The sequence below is a fragment of the Choloepus didactylus genome, chromosome 7, assembly GCF_015220235.1.
Source record: "Choloepus didactylus isolate mChoDid1 chromosome 7, mChoDid1.pri, whole genome shotgun sequence".
NCBI lineage: Eukaryota > Metazoa > Chordata > Mammalia > Pilosa > Megalonychidae > Choloepus > Choloepus didactylus.
Genome location: NC_051313.1, coordinates 81,728,618 through 81,753,453, shown reverse-complemented (window position 1 = coordinate 81,753,453; position 24,836 = coordinate 81,728,618). Strand labels below are relative to the sequence as shown.

Here is a 24,836-nt window from a genome sequence, read left to right as displayed (position 1 = left end):
AACACTGGGCGCCCTTGTCTGTTTGTTTGTTTCCTTCCCCCACCTTTCCACTCATCCATCCACAAACTAGACAAATGGGAGTGTGATCCCTATAGCCACCCCCAATCCCACTATCCCCCCTCATAAGCCACATTTTTATACAATTGTCTTCAAGATTCATGGGTTCTGGGTTGTAGTTTGATAGTTTCAGGTATCCACCACCAGCTACCCCAATTCATTAGAACCTAAAAAGGGTTGTCTATATTGTGCATAAGAGTGCCCACCAGAGTGACCTCTCAGCTCCTTTTGGAATCTCTCTGCCACTGAAGCTTATTTCATTTCCTTTCACATCCCCCTTTTGGTCAAGAAGATGTTCTCCATCCCACAATGCCGGGTCTACATTCCTCTTCAGGAGTCATGTTCCACGTTGCCAGGGAGATTCACTCCCCTGGGTGTCTGATCCCACGGAGAGGGGAAGGCAGTGATTTCACCTTTCAAGTTGGCTTAGCTAGAGAGAGAGGGCCACATCTGAGCAGCAAAGAGGGCATTTGGGAGGAGGCTCTTAGGCACAGTTATAGGGAGGCCTAGCCTCTCCTTTGCAGCAACAGTCTTCCCAAGGGCAAATTCGGCGGTAGAGGGCTCAATCCATCAAACCACCAATCCTCTATCTCTGTGGGCATGTTAGCAACCATCGACGTGGGGCAGGCCAATACCCCTGCATTCTCCACCAGCTCCTCAAGGGGGCTCTGCATATTTTTTTCCTTGTTTTTTTTTTTTTTTTTAACTTTTTTTTTTCTAAATCAACTGTATGAAAAATTTAAAAAAAATAAAAATAAAAATAAAAACATACAATAAAAGAACATTTCAAAGAGACCATATCAAGGGAGTAAGAAAAAGACAACTAACCTAAGATAACTACTTTACTTCCAACGTTTTCTTACTCTACCCCAAGAAAGTAACCTAATATAGCAACATTTCTGTGAACTTGGTCCTGCTATACCCATCAGAAATTAACAGACCATAGTCATTCCTGGGCATCCCCAGAACATTAAATTTACCCATGATAGCTTATCTCTTCTTCTTGGATTATTGTTCTCCCTTCCTTAATTGCTCTCTATCGCTAGTTCCCCTACATTCTACATTATAAACCATTCGTTTTACATTTTTCAAAGTTCACATTAGTGGTAGCATATAATATTTGTCTTTTTGTGCCTGGCTTATTTTCCTCAGCATTATGTCTTCAAGGTTCATCCATGTTGTCGTATGTTTCACAACATCGTTCCTTCTTACTGCTGTGTAGTATTCCATCGTGTGTATATACCACATTTTATTTATCCACTCATCTGTTGAAGGACATTTGGGTTGTTTCCATCCCTTGGCAATTGTGAATAATGCTGCTATGAACATTGGCGTGCAAATATCTGTTCTTGTCACTGCTCTCTGATCTTCCGGGTATATACCGAGAAGTACAATCTCTGGATCGAAGGGTATCTCTATATCTAGTTTTCTAAGGAACTGCCAGACTGACTTCCAGAGTGGCTGAACCATTATACAGTCCCACCAACAATGAATAAGAGTTGCAATTTCTCCACATCCCCTCCAGCATTTGTAGTTTCCTGTTTGTTTAATGGCAGCCATTCTAATCGGTGTTACATGGTATCTCATTGTGGTCTTAATTGGCATCTCTCTAATAGCTAGTGAAGCTGAACATTTTTTCATGTGTTTCTTGGCCCTGGGTATTTCCTCCTCAGAGAACTGTCTTTTCATATCTTTTCCCATTTTATAATTGGCCTGTCTGTAGTATCATCATTGAGTTGTAGGATTTCTTTATATATGCAAGATATCAGTCTTTTGTCAGATACATGGTTTCCAAAAATTTTTTCCCACTGAGTTGGCTGCCTCTTTACCTTTTTGAGAAATTCCTTTGAGGTACAGAAACTTCTAAGCTTGAGGAGTTCCCATTTATCTATTTTTTCTTTTGTTGCTTGTGCCTTGGGTGTCAAGTCTAGGAAGTGGCCACCTAATACAAGGTCTTGAAGATGTTTTCCTAAATTATCTTCTAGGAGTTTTATGGTGCTTTCTTTTATTTTGAGATCTTTGGTCCATTTGGAGTTAATTTTTGTGTAGGGTGTGAGGTAGGGGTCCTCTTTCATTCTTTTGGATATGGATATCCAACTCTCCCAGCCCCATTTGTTGAAAAGACCTTTGTGACCCAGTTCAGTGACTTTGGGGGCCTTATCAAAGATCAGTCAGCCATAGATCTGGGGGTCTACCTCTGAATTCTCAGTTCGATTCCATTGATCTATATGTCTATCTTTGTGCCACTACCATGCTGTTTTGACAACTGTGGCTTTATAATAAGCTTCAAAGTCAGGGAGTGTAAGTCCCCCACTTGGTTTTCCTTTTTTAGAGTGTCTTTAGCAATTCGAGGCATCTTCCCTTTCCAAATAAATTTGATAACTAGCTTTTCCAAGTCTGCAAAGTAGGTTGTTGGAATTTTGATTGGGATTGCATTGAATCTGTAGATGAGTTTGGGTAGAATTGACATCTTAATGACATTTAGCCTTCCTATCCATGAACATGGAATATTTTTCCATCTTTTAAGGTCCCCTTCTATTACTTTTAATAGAGTTATGTAGTTTTCATTGTATAGGACTTTTACATCTTTGGTTAAGTTTATTCCTAGGTACTTGATTTTTTTAGTTGCTATTGAGAATGGTATCTTTTTCTTGAGTGTCTCTTCAGTTTGTTCATTTCTAGCATATAGAAACATTACTGACTTATGTGCATTAATCTTGTATCCTGCTACTTTGCTAAATTTGTTTATCAGCTCTAGTAGCTGTATCGTCGATTTCTCGGAGTTTTCCATATATAAGATCATATCATCTGCAGACAATGACAGTTTTACTTCTTCCTTTCCAATTTGGATGCCTTTTATTTCTTTGTCTTGCCAGATTGCCCTGGCTAGCACTTCTAGCACAAGGTTGAATAACAGTGGTGATAGCGGGCATCCTTGTCTTGTTCCTGATCTTAGGGGGAAGGCTTTCAGTCTCTCACCATTGAGTACTATGCTGGCTGTGGGTTTTTCATATATGCTCTTTATCATATTGAGGAAGTTTCCTCCAATTCCTACCTTTTGAAGTTTTTTTATCAAAAATGGATGTTGGATTTTGTCACATGCTTTTCCAGCATCTATTGAGATAATCATTTGATTTTTCCCTTTTGATTTGTTAATGTGTTGTAATACATTGATTGATTTTCTTATGTTGAACCATCCTTGCATGCCTGGAATGAACCCCACTTGGTCATGGTGTATGATTTTTTTAATGTGTCTTTGGATTCGATTTGCAAGTATTTTGTTGAGGATTTTTGCATCTATATTCATTAGGGAGATTGGCCGGCAGTTTTCCTTTTTTGTAGCATCTTTGCCTGGTTTTGGTATCAGATTGACGTTAGCTTCATAAAATAAGTTAGGTAGTGTTCCATTTTCTTCAATGTTTTGAAAGAGTTTAAGTAAGATTGGTGTCAGTTCTTTCTGGAAAGTTTGGTAGAATTCTCCTGTGAAGCCATCTGGCTCTGGGCATTTATTTGTGGGAAGCTTTTTGATGACTGATTGGATCTCTTTGCTTGTGATTGGATGGTTGAGGTCTTCTGTTTCTTCTCTGGTCAGTCTAGGTTGTTCATATGTTTCCAGGAAATTGTCATTTCCTCTACATTATCCAGTTTGTTGCCATACAGTTGTTCATAGTACCCTCTTATAATTTTTTAAATTTCCTTGGGATCTGCAGTAATGTCACCTTTCTCATTCATTATTTTGTTTATATGGGTTTTCTCTCTTTTTGATTTTGTCAGTCTAGCTAGGGGCTTGTCAATCTTGTTGATCTTCTCAAAGAACCAACTTTTGGTGTTATTTATCCTCTCTGTTGTTTTTTTGTTCTCTATGTCATTTATTTCTGCTTTAATCCTTATCATTTCTTTTCTTCTACTTGGTTTAGGATTGGTTTGCTGTTCATTTTCTAGCTTTTTCAGTTGATCCATTAGTTCATTGATTTTGGCTCTTTCTTCCTTTTTAATATATGCATTTAGTGCTATAAATTTCCCCCTCAGTACCGCTTTTGCTGCATCCCATAGGTTTTGGTATGTTGTGTTCTCATTTTCATTCGTCTCTATATATTTAGCAATTTCTCTTGCTATTTCTTCTTTAACCTACTGATTGTTTAAGAGTGTGTTGTTTAACCTCCAGGTATTTGTGAATTTTGTCAGTCTCTGGTGGTTATTGACTTCTAATTGTATTCCATTGTGGTCAGAGAATGTGCTTTGAATAATTTCAATCTTTTTAAATTTATTGAGGCTTCATTTATGTCCCAGCATATGATCTATTCTGGAGAAAGTCCCGTGAGCACTAGAGAAGTATGTGTATCCTGGTGATTTGGGATGTAATGTTCTATCTATGTCTGTTAAATCCAATTCATTTATCAGATTGTTTAGGTTTTCAGTTTCCTTATTGGTCTTCTGTCTGGTTGATCTATCTATAGGAGAGAGTGATGTGTTGAAGTCTCCCACAATTATTGTGGAAACATCAATTGCTTCCTTTAGTTTTGCCAGTGTTTCTCTCATGTATTTTGTGGCACCTTGATTGGGTGCATAAACATTTATGATTGTTATTTTTTCTTGTTGAATTGGCCCTTTTATTAATATGTAGTGACCTTCTTTGTCTCTCAAAACATCCCTGCATTTAAAGTCTATTTTATCTGAGATTAATATTGCTATACCTGCTTTCTTTTGGCTGTAGCTTGCATGAAATATTTTTTTCCATCCTTCCACTTTCAATTTCTTTGTGTCCCTGTGTCTAAGATGAGTCTCTTGTATGCAGCATATTGATGGTTCATTTTTTTTTATCCATTCTGCAAATCTATACCTTTTAATTGGTGAGTTTAACCCATTTACATTCAACGTTATAACCGTGAAGGCATTTCTTGAATCAGCCATCTTATCCTTTTATGTTTGTCATATATATTTTTCCCTCTCTCTATTAATATCCTTTAATGTACCCATACTGAATCTCTTTAGTACTGAGCCTTTCTCCATGTCTCTCTCTCCTTTCTTTGTTTCTCTGTCTGTAGGGCTCCCTTTAGTATCTCCAGTAGGGCAGGCCTCTTGTTAGCAAACTCTCTCAGCATTTGTTTGTCTGTGAAAAATATAAGCTCTCCCTCAAATTTGAAGGAGAGCTTTGCTGGATAAAGTATTCTTGGCTGGAAATTTTTCTCACTCAGAATGTTAAATATGTCGTGCCACTGCCTTCTCGCCTCCATGGTGGCTGCTGAGTAGTCACTACGAGTCTTATGCTGTTTCCTTTGTATGTGGTGAATTGCTTTTCTCTTGCTGCTTTCAGAACTTGCTCCTTCTCTTTTGTATTTGACAGTGTGATCAGAATATGTCTTGAAGTGGGTTTATTTGGATTTATTCTATTTGGAGTTCACTGGGCATTTATGATTTGTTTATTTATGGTGTTTAGAAGATTTGGGAAGTTTTCCCCAACAATTTCTTTGAATACTCTTCCTAGACCTTTACCCTTTTCTTCTCCTCCTGGAACACCAATGAGTCTTATATTTGGATGTTTTATATTATCTATCAAATCCCTGAGGTCCATTTCAATTTTTTCGATTTTTTTTCCCATTCTTTCTTTTGTGCTTTCATTTTCCATTCTGTCATCTTCCAGGTCACTGATTCATTGTTCAACTTCCTCTAGTCTTGTGCTGAGTATCCAGAATCTTTTTAATTTGGTCAACAGTTTCTTTAATTTCCATAAGATCATCCATTTTTTTATTTAGTCTTGCAATGTCTTCTTTATGCTCTTCTAGGGTCTTCTTGATGTCCTTTATATCCTGTTCCATGCTCTTCTTGATGTCCTTTATATCCCGTGCCATGGTCTCATTGTTCATCTTTAGTTCTTTAATTAGTTGCTCTACGTACTGTATCTCTTCTGATCTTTTGATTTGGGTTCTTGGGCTTGGGTTATCCATATCTTCTGTTTTTTCATATGCTTTAAAATTTTCTGTTGTTTTTGGCCTCTTGACATTTGCTTATCTTGGTAGGGTTCTTTTAGGATTTGTAGACCAATTGAAATCCTTATCTCTAATTTGTCAGGTCTACAGCTTCATGGAGTACACTTTCTGTGACTAACCAGCAGGTGGCGTCTGTGAGCCACCTGTTCCCCTCAAGCCAGTTCTCCCCCGCTTTGCCTCTGTGGTGAGTGGGGGAGTAAGTCTTGTGGGGTCCAGTTGGTGTACCAAGCTTGCGTGTGTAGTTGGTGTTGCCCGCCCTGTATAAGGGGCATGTGTCTGGGCGGTCAGGGAGGGGGCGGCTCTAACAACCAAATCTCCCTGGTGTTCCTGGAGTTTTAAAGCTGCTGCAATAGTCTAATCCTTCAGTTCAGTCCTGCCACAGTTTGTCTCTGCCACTGACCCACAAGTCCTTGGTATTGTTGTGTGGCCCCTGAGACTTGTGAATGGGTCCCTCTTCCAGGCCTTGCACCCCCTGGTCCTCTGTTGAGGGATGACTGTGCTATGTCACAGGTGAGTGCCGTCCCCCCAGGGCAGTTCTGGGCTGCTGGGCTGTGTAGGGAGGCTCCCAGTCTGCTGAAATGATGTCTGAATGGGGCTTGTTAATTCCCACTGCTCCACCTTCCCAAGTCTGGGACAACCAGCTGAGGGTGCAGGGAAGGCTAATGTCCACGCCCAATTTTGTGGTGTATGCATGTTATTTGAAGCACTACCGTCACACTGGGTTGTCTGGGGCAGCTCTGGGCTATGGGGCCAGTGACAGGCAGGAGTGTTTCCTGTCCACCAGGATGATGGCTATGAGAGGATGCCCCCCTTTTCTTGGGAAGTTGTGGTGTTTAGTGAATTTTCTCAGCCACTGGATTATTGCCTTCTGTCTCAGAGCTCTCAGCTCTGCTCTTGTCTTGACCTGCCCAAATTGCAAGTCTTTGAGGCTTTCTGTATTGGGCTTCTTAGAGTAATTGTTTTAGAAAATGAAAAAAAAGAAAAAAAAGAAAAAAAAGGGCCCTCCTGGCAAATCTAATGCGTTATTGAAATGCTAAGAGACAAAGCAATTAGGGCTATTAAGGAAAGATCCAGGGGGCAGAGAGATCAGTTTTTCTTTGGGTTTTGCAAATGAGCCTGCGGGGCCTGAGCTCTGCCCTTCCCCTTTCTATGTTCACCAGAACTCCAAAAAGCATCCGCTTTTATTTTTGAGTTTGTCTTGCTGTTTTTTTTTTATGCCTGTCTCCTCTCTGCTGGGCTGGCTGCTCTGAGATTCTCTGGTGTCTGGTCTCAGTCTATCTATGGTTGGAGTTTGGATCAGTAGAATGAGTTTCTGATAAGAGCTGCCACTGCAGTTCTCCCGTCTCCTTCCCGGCGCTGACAGCCCCTCCTCCCACAGGACTGAGCCTGGCAGGGAGGGGCACGGGTCCCCTGGCCGCAAAAACTTACAGATTTCTCTGATCTCAGCAGTTCCACGTTTTCATGAACGTTGTATGAAGTATGCCCAAAGTCAGATTGCTCTGCAGTGTCCAGTCCACGCAGTTCCTGGCTTTCTACCTACTTCCCTGGAGGAGTAACTAAAACATACACCTCACCAATCCACCGTCTTGCCCCGCCTCACAATCATATATTTTTATTTAATCAAGACAACCTTATTCTTAACTCCATGTGACAGATGAGGAAACTAAGTCACAGAGACATTGCCAGGTTTGACTTGGAGAAGCTAGTTTTCAAATCTGGGCTCCACTAAACTCTAAGCCAGTGAATGCCAATCACTTGAGGGGCTTATTAAAATGCAGATTTCTGGGCACCACCCACAGAATTTTTAGATCAGTAAGTGGAGGGTGGGGCTCAGAAATATACATTTCTAACAAGTTTCCAGATGATGCCAATACTGCTGGTCCACAGGCCACACTTTGAATGGCACTGATTGAAGTTACACTAGTAAACACTGTTGTGTACTATCATATTGCATCCTAAACACAAAGCCTGATTTAATAATAAAGTAACACCTTATTCATTTACAGCTCAGTGGTCTATCAACATAATCTTTCTGAAAAACAGCTAAAAACCAGGTAGTAAACAGAAAGGTATCATGGAATTTCACAAGTAATTTGACCAAATCCACAGATTTAAATTCATACTAACTCATAAGTGAGCCCAGTGTTAATTCACAGCTCTTAATAGCTGGATTGTATTGTTAGGCTTCAGTTTTGTATAATTGCATTAATAGGGAAGAAGGACTGCTTCAGTTTAGCAGGGAGAGACCCCATGAGATGTATCTGGCAGCTTTATAGGACAGTCAGAACTAGAAAAACAGACACACGAATTCTATGACTGCGTCATATCGAAACCAGCAGGACTTCACATCTCAATTGGACTAGACTATTTGCAGTTCTCGTGGTTGCAGCATGAGCAAATATATCTGCTTCTTAGAGTAGAAAACAGAGTTTGGAGTCAGAGTAGCTTTAAATCCCAGCACCTCTACTCACTGATGTTGGATGGCACTAAGTTTTCTCATCTGTGAGGCAATCATAACATCCACCTCCATGGATGGAATAAATGAGTGTATGGACATCCTCCCTGGCAGGATGCCAAGCACATAATAGAGATCCAAGACATTCTTTTGCAATCCTCCATGAGCATAAAAGATTAACAAGGGTGGGATATGGAGTTGGGCAGACTGGGGCTCCGATGCCACTGCATATTTAGCTTAATAACTTTAGGAAAGTAATGTGAACCATCAGTGCTTCAGTTTTTCCATTTGCAAAGGGGAATTAATGTTATCTATTTATCTAGGTTAGTATGGGAACTGCAATAATATACAAATAGTGCATTGCACATATTAGGCCCTCAATAAATAATAATTGTGATGATTATATTTATTATTGTCAGCATCCTCCTTGCAGATGTATTATGTTTCTTAGGAAGATTTCTATCCCAAATGGCAAAAATTAAAATGAAGCAAATATAAAACAAAAACAAAGCAATTGTGCTTTGAAACGTAAATTTTCATTTTCCAGTGATATTGAAAAACATAATTTATTCATGATGGTTCTGTCTGGCTAACATTTGACATTATGGGTTAATGGTTAAGCTGTCCTTCACACAAGAGCAAATACATACTTTAAAATTTTGAATTTTTGTGTGTGTTTTAGAAATGTATACATACACACCCACACATATTGCCAGAGGGTAGGAAAAGGTGGGTATGGGGAGTTATTGCTTAATGGATAGAGAGTCTCTGTTTGGGGTGATGATGAAGTTTTAGAAATGGATGTCAGCATTGTGAATGTAATTAATGTCACTGAATTGTACACTTAAAATGGTTAAATGGCAAACTTTATGTTTATACATATTTTACCACCAAAAAGAGTTAATAGAACTGAGGAATAGAGCTGACAGAGCTGAGGACCAAATCAGTGCTCTGCAAGATAAACAGGATATTACACTGAGTGACGAGCAAAACACAGATAAACAGTTTGTTAGAACAGTTAATCTTGGATACTTAATGAAGGAAGTGTAACTGTAATTAATGAGAATTCCAGAAGCTGAGAAAATAGAAAGTGGAGATCATAAGCACAAAAATAGAAGATAATATTCTCAAACTTTTGAAAGACTTGACTTTAGATTGAAGGGATCCACCAGGTAATAAGCAAAATAATTGAAAGGTGACTTACATGGGGATGCATCTTGGTTAAATTTCATTATTCCAAATATGAAAATTAAAATCCCAAATAAATCCAGGAAAACAAATGAAAAGTTTGCGTACAAAGGAATGAAAATCAGATTGTCATCATACTTCTCTTTGACAGAGTGTTAGAAGTTAATTGAGCAATATCTTCAGTATCTGAAACAAACTGTCTGAATCGAGAATTCTACATCTAACTAATTGTGAGGATAAAAATTTGGTGAACAATGAAATTAGTACAAATACCAGTTGTCTAGGTAATCAAACAAACTGAAATGGGAAAAAAATCCCAGTAGATAAGATAGTGAGGTAGATAAGGGTGTGAGGCTAGCAGAGTGAGACCATGAACGGTAATTATGAAACAAATACCAAGAAAGTTTTGCAAATGAAAAAGCACACCTATAAGGAACTTGTCCAACCAGAAAATAAGATATACCTTAAATCTTAAACTAATTATAAAAATGGTGTGGTATTAGCACAGGAATCAACCAAAAGTTTAATGTAAAAGAAGAGAATGAAATATATATATATGGATAGGAATTTCATTTATGTTAAAGTTAGCACTTGAATTACCACATGTGAAACCAAGCTTTTCATTTTTATTTGCATTTCCCTGTTGAACAGTGAGCTAGACCAATTTTATTTTCCACGTATGCAGGAAAAGTTTTCCTAAGCACGGCACAAAATTAAGGATACATAAAGTTATAAGTCAGACCACAGAATGGTAGAAAAATTTTTCCACATAAATTGCACACAATAGATTAATAACCAGACTATATGTATGTATATTTACACACACATTCTCATATAGCCTACCTATATGTATCAGACAACTCTTTTCCTCATATGTCCACGAACCATTGCAAAAACTCATGATGTACTTGGTAATAGGCCACATCCTCTGGTTCAAAAGCAAAGAAAATATACCAAACAAGCAGTCTTCAAAACAAATAATGAATAACTCAATAGAAACATTTAAGCAGGAAATTCATACCAGGCTAATTACAAATACAAAAATAGTATCAAAGAAAAGCAATGAGATACCATTTTCATCATCACATTGGGAAAAATTCAGAAGGCTGATAACATCCAATTTTGTTGGAGGTTTAGAGAAATGGCCAATCTCAATTGTTGGTGGTACACCCTGCTTTGAAGGGCATTTAGCATCTGTAACATTTTAAATGTTTACCATTTGACTCTGCCTTTCTCCTCCTAGATTTTTAAATCCTAGGGAAATGGCATACAAGCAATATTGTTTATAATAGCAAAATGAGAACTCATATAGAACTGATATGTATATACATACACACATACATGCAGATGTACATGAAGTGTTGGAAGGATACATACGAAACTGGGAGCAGCAATGACCTTTGGAGGTTATTGCTGTAGTCTCTTGACTAATATCCCTACTTTGACAGGAAGGATTCAACTCAGCAGGTTGTTCATTCCTTTGCACAAAATCCTCAATTGGTTAATTCAGGATCAGATGAATTAAAGTCCTTGATGTTAGATAAGGTAAGATGCTTGAAGGTTGATTTAAGGTACTACATGAATAGTAAATAGTAAATTCTTTGAATTTAACTTTGTGGGCTAACTAGCACTCATCCAAACAGACTGGGGTTAAGCTATCTTCTTTCTGTTACTCTGGAGGAAAAAATACTCCTCATTCTCATGGATATCTGATTTCTGATTAAATGGAATATATGAAGAATATTTTGGTTTAGAAACTGTTCTAATCAGTGATCTAAAAATAACAGTAATTTCTTTATGGCCAAAAAAAATCACTTGAACCATCAAACTTTCTCTCTTAAAAAAAGAATTTTTTTTAAACTGTCCCTATGTTTTAACTTAAATTATCAGCAAGAAGCACTGTTGTTCTAGGTTATATGTAATCCTACTTGCCTTGTAGTAACAGAATTGAAAATCAGAAACTGTGTGAGTAACATACATAGTTAAATGAGACAGAGCAGTCAGTATTGAGGATATCCAGATATCTGATCACTTTAAAGTATTTCAGCATGATTATAATTTTTAAGCATGTTTATAATTTTTTAAGAATATGTTAATATTTTGCCTAAAAGAAGTTACAAATCATTAGGATTACTAAATACTTCTATTATACATTATGATTCATAATGGTTTAATATTTCCACTTGGGGAAATATATTTTTATTATATTATATAATTAATCAATTGTATAATTAATATATGCATTATATTTATATTTAAAACTTAATGTGCCAAACTCCTTATGACGGTTATTTTTATTTTGGTTGAGTTCATGAGAAATGGTGCCCTCAACATTCCAACAGAAAAGCAGACCCTGTCACATGTCATTCAGACTCTCATAGCCCAGAGAAGTTTAGACTGGGATTCCCAGCATCTAGAGTTATTTCCCATCCTCAGGCTATTGAGGACTAAGTGACCATCTTAGTTTATATCTGTGCTCTGTCCTTGGAGATGTCAACATTTATATAATATATATTCAAGTATAAATATTTTCCTGTTGTCATCCAGATGAAAAGAGAGTTTTCAATCCTTTCACTCTTGTTTTGGGGTGAAAAAAGAAAGTTGGGATCAAGAATAGGAAGAGGGAGGAATTATTCCTAAGGGTAAAGATGTCCTTTCCTCCTCCTCAGAGTGGCAGAAAAAAACTTGGTAATTTGCTAGTCTACACAATTGATTATAAATATCTTGCATTTGGAAGTGGGTATGAATTCCAATATTGCCAACAATTTGATAGACCATTCTGCACATCCTCTGTGAATAGATAATTTGTCACAGATATTTTAGAGTTTAATGAACTATTTCAAATAGAGCTATAAAGTTAGCCATCTGATAATGTAGTTGTGGAGTCTGGATAAAGATTCACTGAGAGGCGACATGGTCATCTAAGAACACATCCCAGGGATGTTGTAAGGAATAATGTTAACTGCTCATCTGCCCCAGTGATATAGTGCAAGTTTGCTCTGCGTGGCAGCCGTCAGCTTGTCCTTAATGTGAGAATAGCTTCAAAGGGACTTTACATTTCCCCAATTTAAAAATACTTTTAAAATACTTTCAAGCTATGCCAACTTAAGTCAAAGATTAGTAGATCTTAGAATCCCTTATGGTTACACTAGGTAAATTAAAAGCTGCAATTTGGAGCCAAAGATCTCCTTAAAAAGTTACACTTTTCCTAAGAATGTTAGTGTTGAATGTTGGCCAGTATGCTAGTATTGGAAAGACTAACATTTTCCTTCAAACAAAGGGATATGAAGAGGGTCCTAATTAGTTTTTCCTCACATTGTAACATTTTTGTAAAGTTACTTAAACTTTATCACACAATTTAAATAATGGACAAAAGAGTAAATACTGAAATTTTAAATTTTTAAATAGTTGTTGCTTAAGAGTAGTGAAAAAAATTTCCTTGGTGTTATAGTTTTAAAATACGGTTTTGAGATTTAATGTTCTTAGAGTAGTGTTGGCATAAAGGAGACCGGGGATAAAAATGAAGTCATTAGACTTGTATGAAAGTGACAAGTCTACCTACCCTTAGCTCTAATCAAATGGGTCAGTGTAGGCAAGTTATCTAAACACAGTTTCCTTTCCTCAATGGGCATTGAATTAGGTGACCTACAGGTTCTAGCATGCTCTTAATGAAAATATTTATAATTTTCCTTCTTTTGATAAATTATTGTATATCATGTTTTTAAAAAAGTATTAAAAGTGACATTTTGCATTTGTCGTAGTTGTCATTGAGGTTTTCAGATATTTACAATGTCTTATAAGAGATCACTACTTTAAAAATTGTAAACCGAGTATGTAAGGGGAAGTTAATTTAATTCAGTCCCCCTGTAAAGACTAGACACTGTAGTAGCCACTTTACATAAATTATCTCTTTCAGCCATAAAAGCATCAGCCATATAAGGATTATTGTCCTTAATTTACAGTGGAAGAAACTTAAGCTTTAAACTGTAAATTGACTTGCTCTGTTTCACAAAGCAGTAAATCAGGTCTGCCTGACTCCAACAGCTATGCCCCCCCCCACTATACCATTTTAAATGAAAATACATTCTTTATTCTTCAGAAAAAATATGAGACACTTTGTTACAATTTTGCAGTAATATTCTGACAGAAATTAGTAGAATATAAAAATACTCAATATGTATTTTAACTAGCTAGATGATAAATTATAAATTCCTCATGTCTAGTGTGACTTCTTTCCATTTCCTGAGAAAAGTAAACAATAACTCATATGTGATTTGTAAAACCTATCACAACTCACCCTCAGGTCATGTATAATAATATGAAGGAGATAGATTTTTTTGAATGATCACAATCTTCTCTCAGGGTGAACTCTCTGTCATTTTGCTATTATGTATATAGAAATGAGGTTAACTCCAGTTTAAAGTTAAATAGGAATCATCTTGCAATGACATATGTTTCTGCTATGTTGTGATATCATTTCCAAGGTAACTAAACAGCATCATGAAGGAAGGATTATGTTAGCAGGTATGAAATAAAAAGCAGAACATTTTATAAAAACTTTATAAAACTTCGAGAATAAATGACATTTTTGGTAAATATTGCCACCAGCAATAATACATATGAAGTTAGGGAGGGTATAAAAATATTACCTAGTATATCAAGTATTTGATGAAAATTAAGCCAATGTTCATTTGTAAGAAAAAGGGAGATTAATGGAGACAGCTTTTTCCATGTTGCAGTTTTATTAAGTATGGTATTCCTGCAAGTTCTTTGATCATCATGGTTACATTAGTTTGATATGTTGGTGTGTACTGGATTAAATTACATCAAACATGCAGTGTTAAGGGTGGTTGAAGATATTGTCTGGTCGTGAAACTACAGAATAGGTTCCACCGAAGTTCAGTGGACACTTAAGACTGAAAAAGGAAGCAGGCACCTCCATATAGCAAAATGGCAACAGTTTATTAGGGAACTTACTGACCAGGAAGCTGGTCCTAGGTGGCTGAAGATGTTCAGAGTAGCACTTCTTGCAATCCGGTGGGTTACAGGGGCATATATATGTAAGAATAAGGAAGGTAAAGTCAAGTCAGAATTTGCAAGATTGTAAATATGTCTCTTGGAAGTTACTAATATATAGCAGAATTGGTTCAACTTCAGTTAGTTATCATGCTTAGGAATCTACACACGCACTTTAAGATGTACTTACGGGGTGGGGGAGTTGTCTTATCCAGGAATTTATAGCTTCTCTGGTTTATGGCCTCACAAAGATATTGTGTTCATGTTTTTCTTTTTCTTTTTTCCTTAAACTCTTTATTTTGAAATGATTTCAAACTCACAGGACAGTTGGAAAATAATATAAAACCCACATGAACTCCAGCACACCTACCCACCACCCCCCATTACATAGCTGAGCCAAAAACATTTTGCCACAACTGCTATATCATTCTATCTAATCTATCTATCTATTTTCTAAACATTTGAGAGTAGGTTGAATATATCACATACTACTTCCATGCACATTTCCTGAACAGAACACAAGGATATTCACTTTGTTTTCCATTGTTTTTAAATTGAATGTAGTCATAAATGCTCTTGAATATGATGTTTGTCTCAATACTATGAACAGCAAAGATATATCATTTCTTTTTAGACCTATGGTTGACAATAGTTTTTGGGGGGAAGAAAGTCATTTTAAAGAACTAGGATGTGGAGTGGGCCCTGTTTCTCTTTCATTTAAAAAGACATGTCAAAATAGGAAATTGGTTAAGTACATATTTTCAGGAAAAAGTAATCACTTTTAATTGCTTCGTGGGCACTGCATCATAAAGGGATTCCAAAGCAAAATACTAAAATACTGAGGTGGCAGAGTCTCAACCAAATGGCCTTGTTATTTGAGAAGAGTGGCCAGTTTCAGAGAGGAGCAGATCTTGCTGGGTTTAGGGACTAGGGATGGAGTCAAGTGGCTGTCAGCAATGGAATGTGGAAATGTGACATGCAGAATTTCACAGCTTCTGTGGCCAGGAGCTCCTGGTGACAACATGAAGAAAGCATTGAGATGAAACCTTGGTGATGAACCCAGCATCTTGCCCTCTTCCCAGCCTGCTGTATGATGTTCAGCTGATGTTCAGTGCTGCCCATGAAGATAAAACGTAAGTTTGAGCAGCAGCTGGCTCCAGACTATTACAACAAAGGGGGCATAGCTACATTTCCCATCACAGTGACTGCCTCTTCTACATTATAATCTTTCTACATCTTGTCTGTTAGAAAAATGGCACTTCAACAACAAAAGACACATTACTGTATAAACCCGATTAATTGAATGAAAACTCTGAGCCACATACAGCTTTTGGTAATTAAAGAATAGCCTTTGCATCCTGGAAATAGTGAAAAAAAAAAATGGTAGGAAAAACTGAAGAAAGGGAAGATCATATATAACTAAAGATAAATGTGTTCTGGGCCAGTTTTCTGGGGACAAATTCATGAATGCCTGGTGTCTTCTACTGCAGCAGCTGATACCAGCCAACATTCCTGATGCAGCAAAGCACTATCCAAGCCTATACGGCAAACAAGAAAGAAAATCAAGTTATATACCTGTTAAGTGTTATTCAAATAGTTGATCATTACTAAGATAGTCTGCTTTAAAGCCATATGCATTTTTACTAAGGTTTATAATTCAGAATTACTTCTAACCAATGCCAATGGTCCTGAATTTCAGAAAAGAACCTAATATGCATTCTTTGTCAGAGAATAAATGAGGAGTATAAATTTGCTGAACTGTTTCCTATGCATAGTAGGAGTTGGAAATTGTTACTCAAAAAGAGGTGTTTCCTATTCTCATAAACTGTCAGGAGATGATATGTTTCAGTCATTGAAATTTGGGGTAGGAAGACTTTTCCTCATGTTTATGAATAAAAATATTGAAGATTTGACTCTCACAGCCTTACAAATCAAATATATTTTGTGTAAAAATCTCTCAAGCTAGCATAGCCAGGGTTGTTCACCTTACAGATGAACTATTGTCTAATCCTAATTTTACAGGGTCAGAAGTAAACAGATAGGAGGTAATTACCTGTTTTACTTTGCTCTTTACTGTTTACATGTCTCATCTCCCTAAGTCTGACCTTTTTGCTTTCCTTTCCATTCTGCTTCTCAGGCTTCAGTTCATTCAATTGTCCTCAATTTGAGGACATGTGCTCTGGTGAAGGGCTACAGTGTACAGATTATACTGTTGCCATTTTAAGCTCTTTTCTTCTTCTTCTTTTTTAATCTTTAGAAACCTAATAATCAGAGCCAGAAACATTGTTATATTTGGTTCAGGTGGACTTTGGTGACGGTTATAAAAGCAGTTCAAATCATTTTGGTCTAGGATTTCTGAAAGCACTTAACTTAAAGTTGAAAAGGCATATGTTCTGTCTTAATGGAGGAAAAAACCAACTAAATCAGGATAGAAGTCGAAAGGTGTGATATCAGAAGTTAAAAATTATGAAGAGAGGTTCTTGAGAGGTGTTCCAGTTTTCTGTGAGCTCCCTCATCACAAACTGCTCAAATTAGTGCGCTGAAAATATTCTGAATGGGGAAGAAAAGCATGTAGTCCTGATTATCTGAGCCGTATTTGGTATCTTTTCCTGTTGGAAGTTCTTCCTTATATCAGTTTCTAATCCCTGACCCTGCAATATGGGCTTATTTTCCTTAATTCTCTCTTTACTATAACCAAGAAGAGTAATCAATCAATCTCATTTTTTCTCTCTCTCTCTTTCCCCTCTTTCCCCTGCCTGTGTGTGTATATGTGTGTGTATGTGTAATAATGTATCATTACATAAAGGCCTTTTTACTTAAGGATGCATAGCATAAATTGGGTAGGAAATGCTCATTTATAAACCCTGTATTTTATTTGTTTAAAAATGTTTTACAGCACGTTAATATGTGCCTGGCATTGTTCCAAATACTTTACAATTACAAATCCATTTAATTCTTATAAAAACCCTATGGGGGAGACACCATTATTATGCCAGTATTGCAAACAAGGAAACTGAGGCACAGAGGTTAGGTAACTTGCCGAAGGTCACAACTGATAAGGGACGGAGGTAGTTCCACATGCTTTTCTCTAACTAATCTTTAATATATTTATGTGATTCTTTTCTCAACTCTACCACCAGCCTTGGATTTACCCCACAGATTTTCCTGAGGTTCTTGTGCAGTGCACATCTGTTGTGTGTGGTGTGTGTGTGCATGTGTGAGTACACACTTGTGTGTGCCTTTAATATTGTCACAGCATTCATGGAGATATTGTCATTAGTGGAAACTTAAATTAGGAGACAAAGGGTATATATTTCAAAAACCACTCCTAACTAAATGAATTGTGAGACCTTGGACAATTCTATGACTTCTCTGAGTAATTTTCTCCTGAGTTAATTTCTCTGAGTCAGTTAAGGGAGTTGGATCCATTGATGTTATTAGTCTTTAAATTCTGGACCTGGATCAGGGTATATGTTGATTTCTAAAGCAGCCAGTAGGATATTTCTCCTGAGATAGTGCATACCCCGGACAATTTGAAAGAATTCCATCCAAAGAATGTAATAAATTCAAAGATTACAAGAACTATAATTGCATATTATTCTCATAACAAAATATATTTGAAAATGAATGAAAAATTTACATGACCAATCTCCAATCTTTATTGATTCTAAAAATACTGAGGCAAATCATTTATATATGTATTCCACTAAATTATGCAACAAAATCAACATCCACATTATTACATGATCTAAACCATCGGATAAGATCACTAGCAGCACACCTGTAGTCAAACAGAATTGAGTTTATTTACTTGCTTGCACCAAGGGAGAACATACTGGAGGAACCTTAGGAATGATTCTGAGGAGGGCCTGGGAGAAGTGGACCATTATTTTGATGCTAGGTTACTGAGAATTAGAGATAGGACCTGACAATCAGTAATGCTACATCCTTAACAAATATGTTATTTTGGAAAATCTGATGAGTAAAACAAACAGTTGCCTTTGTGTGTTTGTTCAGGTGGTTGTATTTCCACAGAAATTTTTATCTTAAAAGGTTCAAATTTTGTAATGTACAAGGCATGAAAGAATGGAATTTGTGTACATGCCTATTAGGTATAAAAGATGAAGGATGAGACACTGTTGAGAACATACTTTTTACCTACTGAAGGCACAGAATTAATTATAAACTTGGATATACAAGTGATTATATAGCTTCATAATATTTTTGCTGCACCATCAAATGAATTATCTCTGCTTTGAAGACTGCTTGATTCCTGGAAAGAAAAAAAAACATATATACATATATGTGTGTGTGTGTGTGTGTGTGTGTGTGTGTGGAACAACTAAAAATTTGCAAGTTGGAACTATAACTGTATGATTTTGTTTTATAAAAAGCAACATCTTTCCTTTTTCTTCTTTTGCTGGAGGTTTTTGGCTCCTCCTGGAAGTAGTGTATTGCTACGCTTATTGATGAACTGACCAATGGATGAATGTATTTAATGCACAATTGTAAAGTGTAAAGGAAGAAACAATTCAACAGAAGTCTGTTGAGCGTAAATTACACCTAGTTCATATGGTGGTTGCCATATAAGATAAAAAGAAAAGGAGAAAGACAGACAGACAGACAGACACACGCACACACACACACACACGCACACACACACACACACACACACACACACACATACCGTTCAAGGGCCTGCAGCTTAAAAGAGATGAAAACAACACATAGCTATAGACTAATATGAATGCAAAAGTGGTATCAAAAACACACTATGTGTGAAAGAAGGGAGCCTATTCCGTCCTCTGTGTTCATGCAAAAGAAAGTTTTATTCTACTCATTCCTACAAGTTTTTATAGCATACAAGGTAGTCTCCTAGGTGACTGTTTTCAGGTATTTCAGGGAGGGTACATTTTTTCTAAAGCTATAAGGTGTGATTACATGTCTTTGACCTCAAGGGACAATTTCTTTGGGGCTAGATGGGAGACAGCAGGAGCAGGAGACAGCAGAGACTGTTCCCTTATCTAAATTGCTGCCTGCCTTCAGGCATGCAAAGCTTTTGGCCTTCCCCCAGTCTGGTGCCCGCCTTCAGGCATCTGGAGCTTGGGAGCGGCCTCCCTGTTTAAGTTATCAAGCCAGGGAACCTTCCGTGTCTCCACATCTCCCCCCTTTTTATTATGATTACAATTTGGTGTAGTGACATAAAGCTCATTCATAGGGATATTATGGAGGTTTTGGGAACGGGTGCCACATCTTCTTAGGCTGTTCCACCCGCACTGGAGTCAGCTTTGGGAGGTATCTTCTTTGTACAAGTTGTTATAACACAGCATTATTGGTCCTCTGGGAAACAGGATGGTAGGCTTCAGGGTTCCATTGGGCTGTTTTGTGACAGATAACCTTTTAAAAACAACTGAAATTGTAATTAGCAATATTACATTGTTGTTTGATGTTATGCACATTAGGAACCAAAAGAAGTTTAGAAGTTTTTAATTTTTATAACATTGTTTAAACATTTTTTTTTTTGCTATTTATAACATACTGCATGAATTTAATCATTTTTTAGTAGTTTATTTTTCTAAGGTGAAAGAACAAATTCTTGTAATTGTTGGGAATAAAAAGATATTCTTTAGGGTTTGACCTTGAGAAAGTAAAATGTTATAAGTTATTAGGTTTGAGACAGTATATATATTTTTTTATTTAGTTAAAGTTAAGGAAAAGACTTAGCTCTTTTAAAAGTGAAAAGACAATATTTTTAAACAACCAAGGACATGATAAATTTAACATATGTTGAGTGTAAGAAGTTATTTTGATAAAAGAGACTTTTTGCATTTTACACTGATTACTTAGAAAAACACTTCTATAACCTTTTATCAAGAGATAACACCTTAATAATTTAACGAAACCTTCTTCTTAATGGAAACAGCAGGAGACCGTAACATGAGGAGCTTGCAGTATGGTGAGGAGTGTTTATATTTTGTGAATTATTAGGCACATACAACATTGAATATTAATTACTGTTTTAGGTGGTGGTTAAAATATTTAATGCTATTTTGTTTTATAAAACCACCTTTTTTTCTTTAAGTTGTGAGGTTTTATTGTTAAGCAGTGTTATTACTAGTTTTTACCATTTTTTTTTAACTTTGACCACAGAAATAAATTTTCCACTCTACAAACCTTCTATTCAACTTTTTGTATTCATCTAGGCTTCATCCCACATTTTTATCTATCCAGGCTTCATTCCACATTTCTCAGTTATTTGGGACAAAGCTACTTTCCTTTGCCCTTAATTAGAAAAACATTCTTTATACCTTCTATACAACATGCTGTTACCACCAAAATTAAACTTGTTAGAATGATGCTAAATATTTTAAAACATTCTTTATAGAGAGAGGGAGTTAAAGTTCTCATTATCAGATTCCTTAGTAGAGATATTATTTTATGACACTGGTTTTTTACACTAATGCAAACTGTGCAAACTGCACAAAATTTAAAAGGAGAACTACAAATCTGGGGTTACGGTTAGTGGGGCTTAAACCCACTGAGTTTGCATGCATGAACCTTGGATTAACTTAATTAGCTTTACTACACAATAGACTAATTGAAACAAAAGAAAGCAAAGTGAACACAATAAACAAAAAATTACACACTTATCCATCACAGGGAAAGTTTGAATTGCAAAGCTACCTTAACTCAGATGCATTTGGTGTTTGTCTGTGGCAGGCACTTTTATCTGGACTTCCCAGTCCCAGTACTCTAGGAAAAATTTCTGGGCAACTGGTTAAGCATAATGGGGTAAACAAGATTGTCGGCTAATGTCGCCTTGTGAAGACAGCATTGCAAAATTGGTGCGGCACTTTTAGGGAGGGAAGGCAGCGGTGGTGGTGATAAAGGAGGAAAAGGAGGGAGCAAGGCTATAGTCATTTCCCCGCCGCCTTTATAGGCTGGCGGTATGGGGACTGAGGGCTTGGAGGCAGGAGACCTTTATCAGAGAGAGCGGCAGTCTCTTTTTTTAGGTACCTTAGTTTCTGAAGCCTCAGTTTCGGCAATATGAAGACGGGCCAGGGCAGTGCGAATAAGAGCCTATGTAGTGAATGTTTTAAAGGAAATTTTTTGTCCTTGCTTAAAGTGGCGCTTTAAATTTCATCCGATGCGCTCCCACACATTTAAGTTTAATGTGCCTTCCTCAGGAAACCAAGGGTTATGTTGAATAACATTATGCAACAAAGAATACAAATTATCTTTTGAAACAGAAGCTCCACCAGTTTGCAGCAGCCGTTGTAAAATTAACACATACTGGTGCTGGGGAACACTGAGAGACTGACCCATATCATTGAGTGGCTGAAACTTCTGACCCACCACGACACAACTCACTTGTACTTACTGCGCAGCTTCCAAACGTTGTGGTAAGGACTGGAACGCCTCACACAGGGCGCCAGTTGTGAAAGAAGGGAGCATATTCCATCCTCTGTGTTCATGCAAAAGAAAGTTTTATTCTACTCATTCCTACAGGTTTTTATAGCATACAAGGTAGTCTCCTACATGACTGTTTTCAGGTATTTCAGGGAGGGTACATTTTTTCTAAAGCTGTAAGGTGTGATTACATGTCTTTGATCTCAAGGGGCAATTTCTTTGGGGCTAGAAGGGAGACAGCAGGAGCAGGAGACAGGAGCACTGAAGGAGCCCAGTGACTATTCCCTTATCTAAATTGCTGCCTGCCTTCAGGTATGCAAAGCTTTTGGCCTTCCCCCAGCCTGGTGCCCGCCTTCAGGCATCTGGAGCTTGGGAGCAGCCTCCCTGTATAAGTTATCAAGCCAGGGAACCTTCCATGTCTCCACAGCTGTGAGAAGTTAACAAAGGAGAATGAATCTTGTGGATTGATTTATGTGAGAATTCTTAAAAATGTGTAAACATTTATCCACAAGGAAATAAACATTTTATTAATTTACATTTATTGAAATAATTAAATTATGTGACTATAACTAGAAAATCCAGGACATATAGTCACTCTAAATCTAAGGCAGCTTAAGTTTATTTTTTAGAACAGATAAGAATCATCTGCCTAACTAATAGAGATATGACTGTGCAATTGATCTAGTAGCACTGATGCTGTAAAAATGCAATCGGCCTGATTTTACATAGAGATCACAGAGTAAAAAATAATGTTAAGTCTCTGACTTGTTTAGTTCTTTCTTTTTCAATATTGTCTTGGTTCTTCGTGGCCTTTAGCATTCCTGTAATAATTTTAGAACCACATTTCCTGAAAAACTTGCTTTTTTATTAGGGAGGAAGTGTACAGTGGATATAGAGAATATTTTGGGGACCACACCTTTTCATATTTTTTATTCTGCAGATATTGAGCACAGTTCTATTTATGTGTACCAGGTAAAATTCTCTTCAACTTTTTTAAAACCTTACTGATGTTTTTTTCTGCGTGTTCTGTCAGTTATAAAGAGATACGTTTAAATCTCCTGCTATGCTGGTGGTTTGCCTATTTTTCTTTTATTTGTCAAATTATTTTTTTATATGTTAAAGCTATGCTATTAATGCATATCAAATTAGAATTTAGGATAGACTTCCCCTTTTTATCTCTAGTAAGGTTTCTTGCATAAACTCCACTTGTCAGATATTAGCATAACTACACTAGCTTTTTTCTGGTTAGCATTTGCATTATGTTTCTTTTTCTGTCTCATCACTTGAATCTTTCTGTGAACTTATATTCAAGGAGTGTCTCTTTTATTTAGAAGAGAATTGGGTTAGGTTTCTATAAAAAAACAGTCTGATTATTTTTTTCCTAATTAAAGTATTTAGTTAGTGTATGTCTTATATAAGAGGTAACTATACTCTTTTTAAATTTGTATTTAAATTTACTGTTACTTTATATTTTCTAGTTTACTCTTTATTAACTTCTTTTGAATTAATTATATTTACTATTCCACTTCCCACTAGCTTATTAGTAATACATTCTATTACTATTCTTTGCTACTTTCTCATAAAATCATAAATGATTATTATTTCTTTGAGCTTGCATATTCTTTGATGTTTTCTTTGTAGTTACCATGGGGCTTAAATTTAGCACCCTAAATCTATAACAATCTCATCTGCTTTGATACCAACTAAACATCAATAGTATATACAAACTATGTTCCTATACCCCTCAGCCCCCTCTTATGTATTTCTTGTAACAAATTATAGGTTTATAAATTATGAATCTGAAACCACTGATTTATCATTACTTTTATGCATTTTCCTTTTAGATCCTGTGGGAAGTAAAAACAATGGAGTTACAAACCAAAAACACAGTAGTACTGGCATTTATATTTACCTATGATGTTATTCTCACCAGGTATCTTTATTTCTTCATGTGGCTTCGACCTGTTGTCTATCATCCTTTCCTTTCACCTTCAGAACTCTCTTTAGCATTTCTCATAGGGATGGGTTAGTGGTGATGAATTCCTTCAGCTTTTGTTTATCTGGGAATGTCTTAATCTGTATCTCATTTTTGAAAGACAGTTTTACCAGACATAGAATTCATGGTTGGTAAGCTTTTTGCTTTCAGCATATTAATTATGTCTTCTCATTACCTTCTTGCTGCCATGGTTTGTGATGAGAATTCAACACTTAATCTTATTGATGCTCCCTTGTACATAACATGTTGCTTCTCTCTTGTGACTTTCAGAATTGTCTTTTAAGTTTAGGCATTCAACATGGGCCACGGCATGGGTCTATTTGAGTTTATCCTGTTTGGAGTTCATTAAACATCATGGATGTGTATATTCATGTCTTTCATTAAATTTGGGAAGTTGTCTACTATTATTTCTTTGGATATTCTCTCTGCCCCTTTCTCCTTTTGCTCCTTCTAGGACTCCCAAAATGCCTGTGTTGGTATGCTGGATGCTGTCCTCTGGGTTCCTCTGGCTCTGTTTACTTTTACTCCTTCTTTCTGCTCCTCAGACTGGTTGCTTTCAATTGTCTTGTCTACAGTTTCTCTGATTCTTTTTTTGCCTGCTCCAATCTGCAGCTGAATCTCTCTGAGAATTTTTAGTTTGTTATTGTGGTCTTAACCTCTGTTGGGTTCCTTTTCATAATTTCCATTTTTCTGTTGCCATCCTTTTCTTGTTCATCTGTCATTTTCT

At 36.7% G+C, this 24,836-nt stretch overlaps 1 protein-coding gene across 46 annotated transcripts in view; it reads left to right on the top strand.

Annotated features, from left to right (window-relative positions):
* The window catches only part of RIMS1 (regulating synaptic membrane exocytosis 1), a 567,640-nt gene that overhangs the window by 251,447 nt on the left and 291,357 nt on the right, over window positions 1-24,836 (top strand). The window contains exon 1 of one of the 46 annotated variants that reach the window (XM_037842343.1): window positions 15,806-15,836. The exons of the other annotated variants lie outside the window; for them this stretch is intronic. The gene's annotated coding sequence lies outside the window, so the exon portion shown is untranslated. Of the gene's footprint in view, window positions 1-15,805; window positions 15,837-24,836 lie in introns of those variants that run through there. 46 annotated transcript variants of the gene reach the window in all.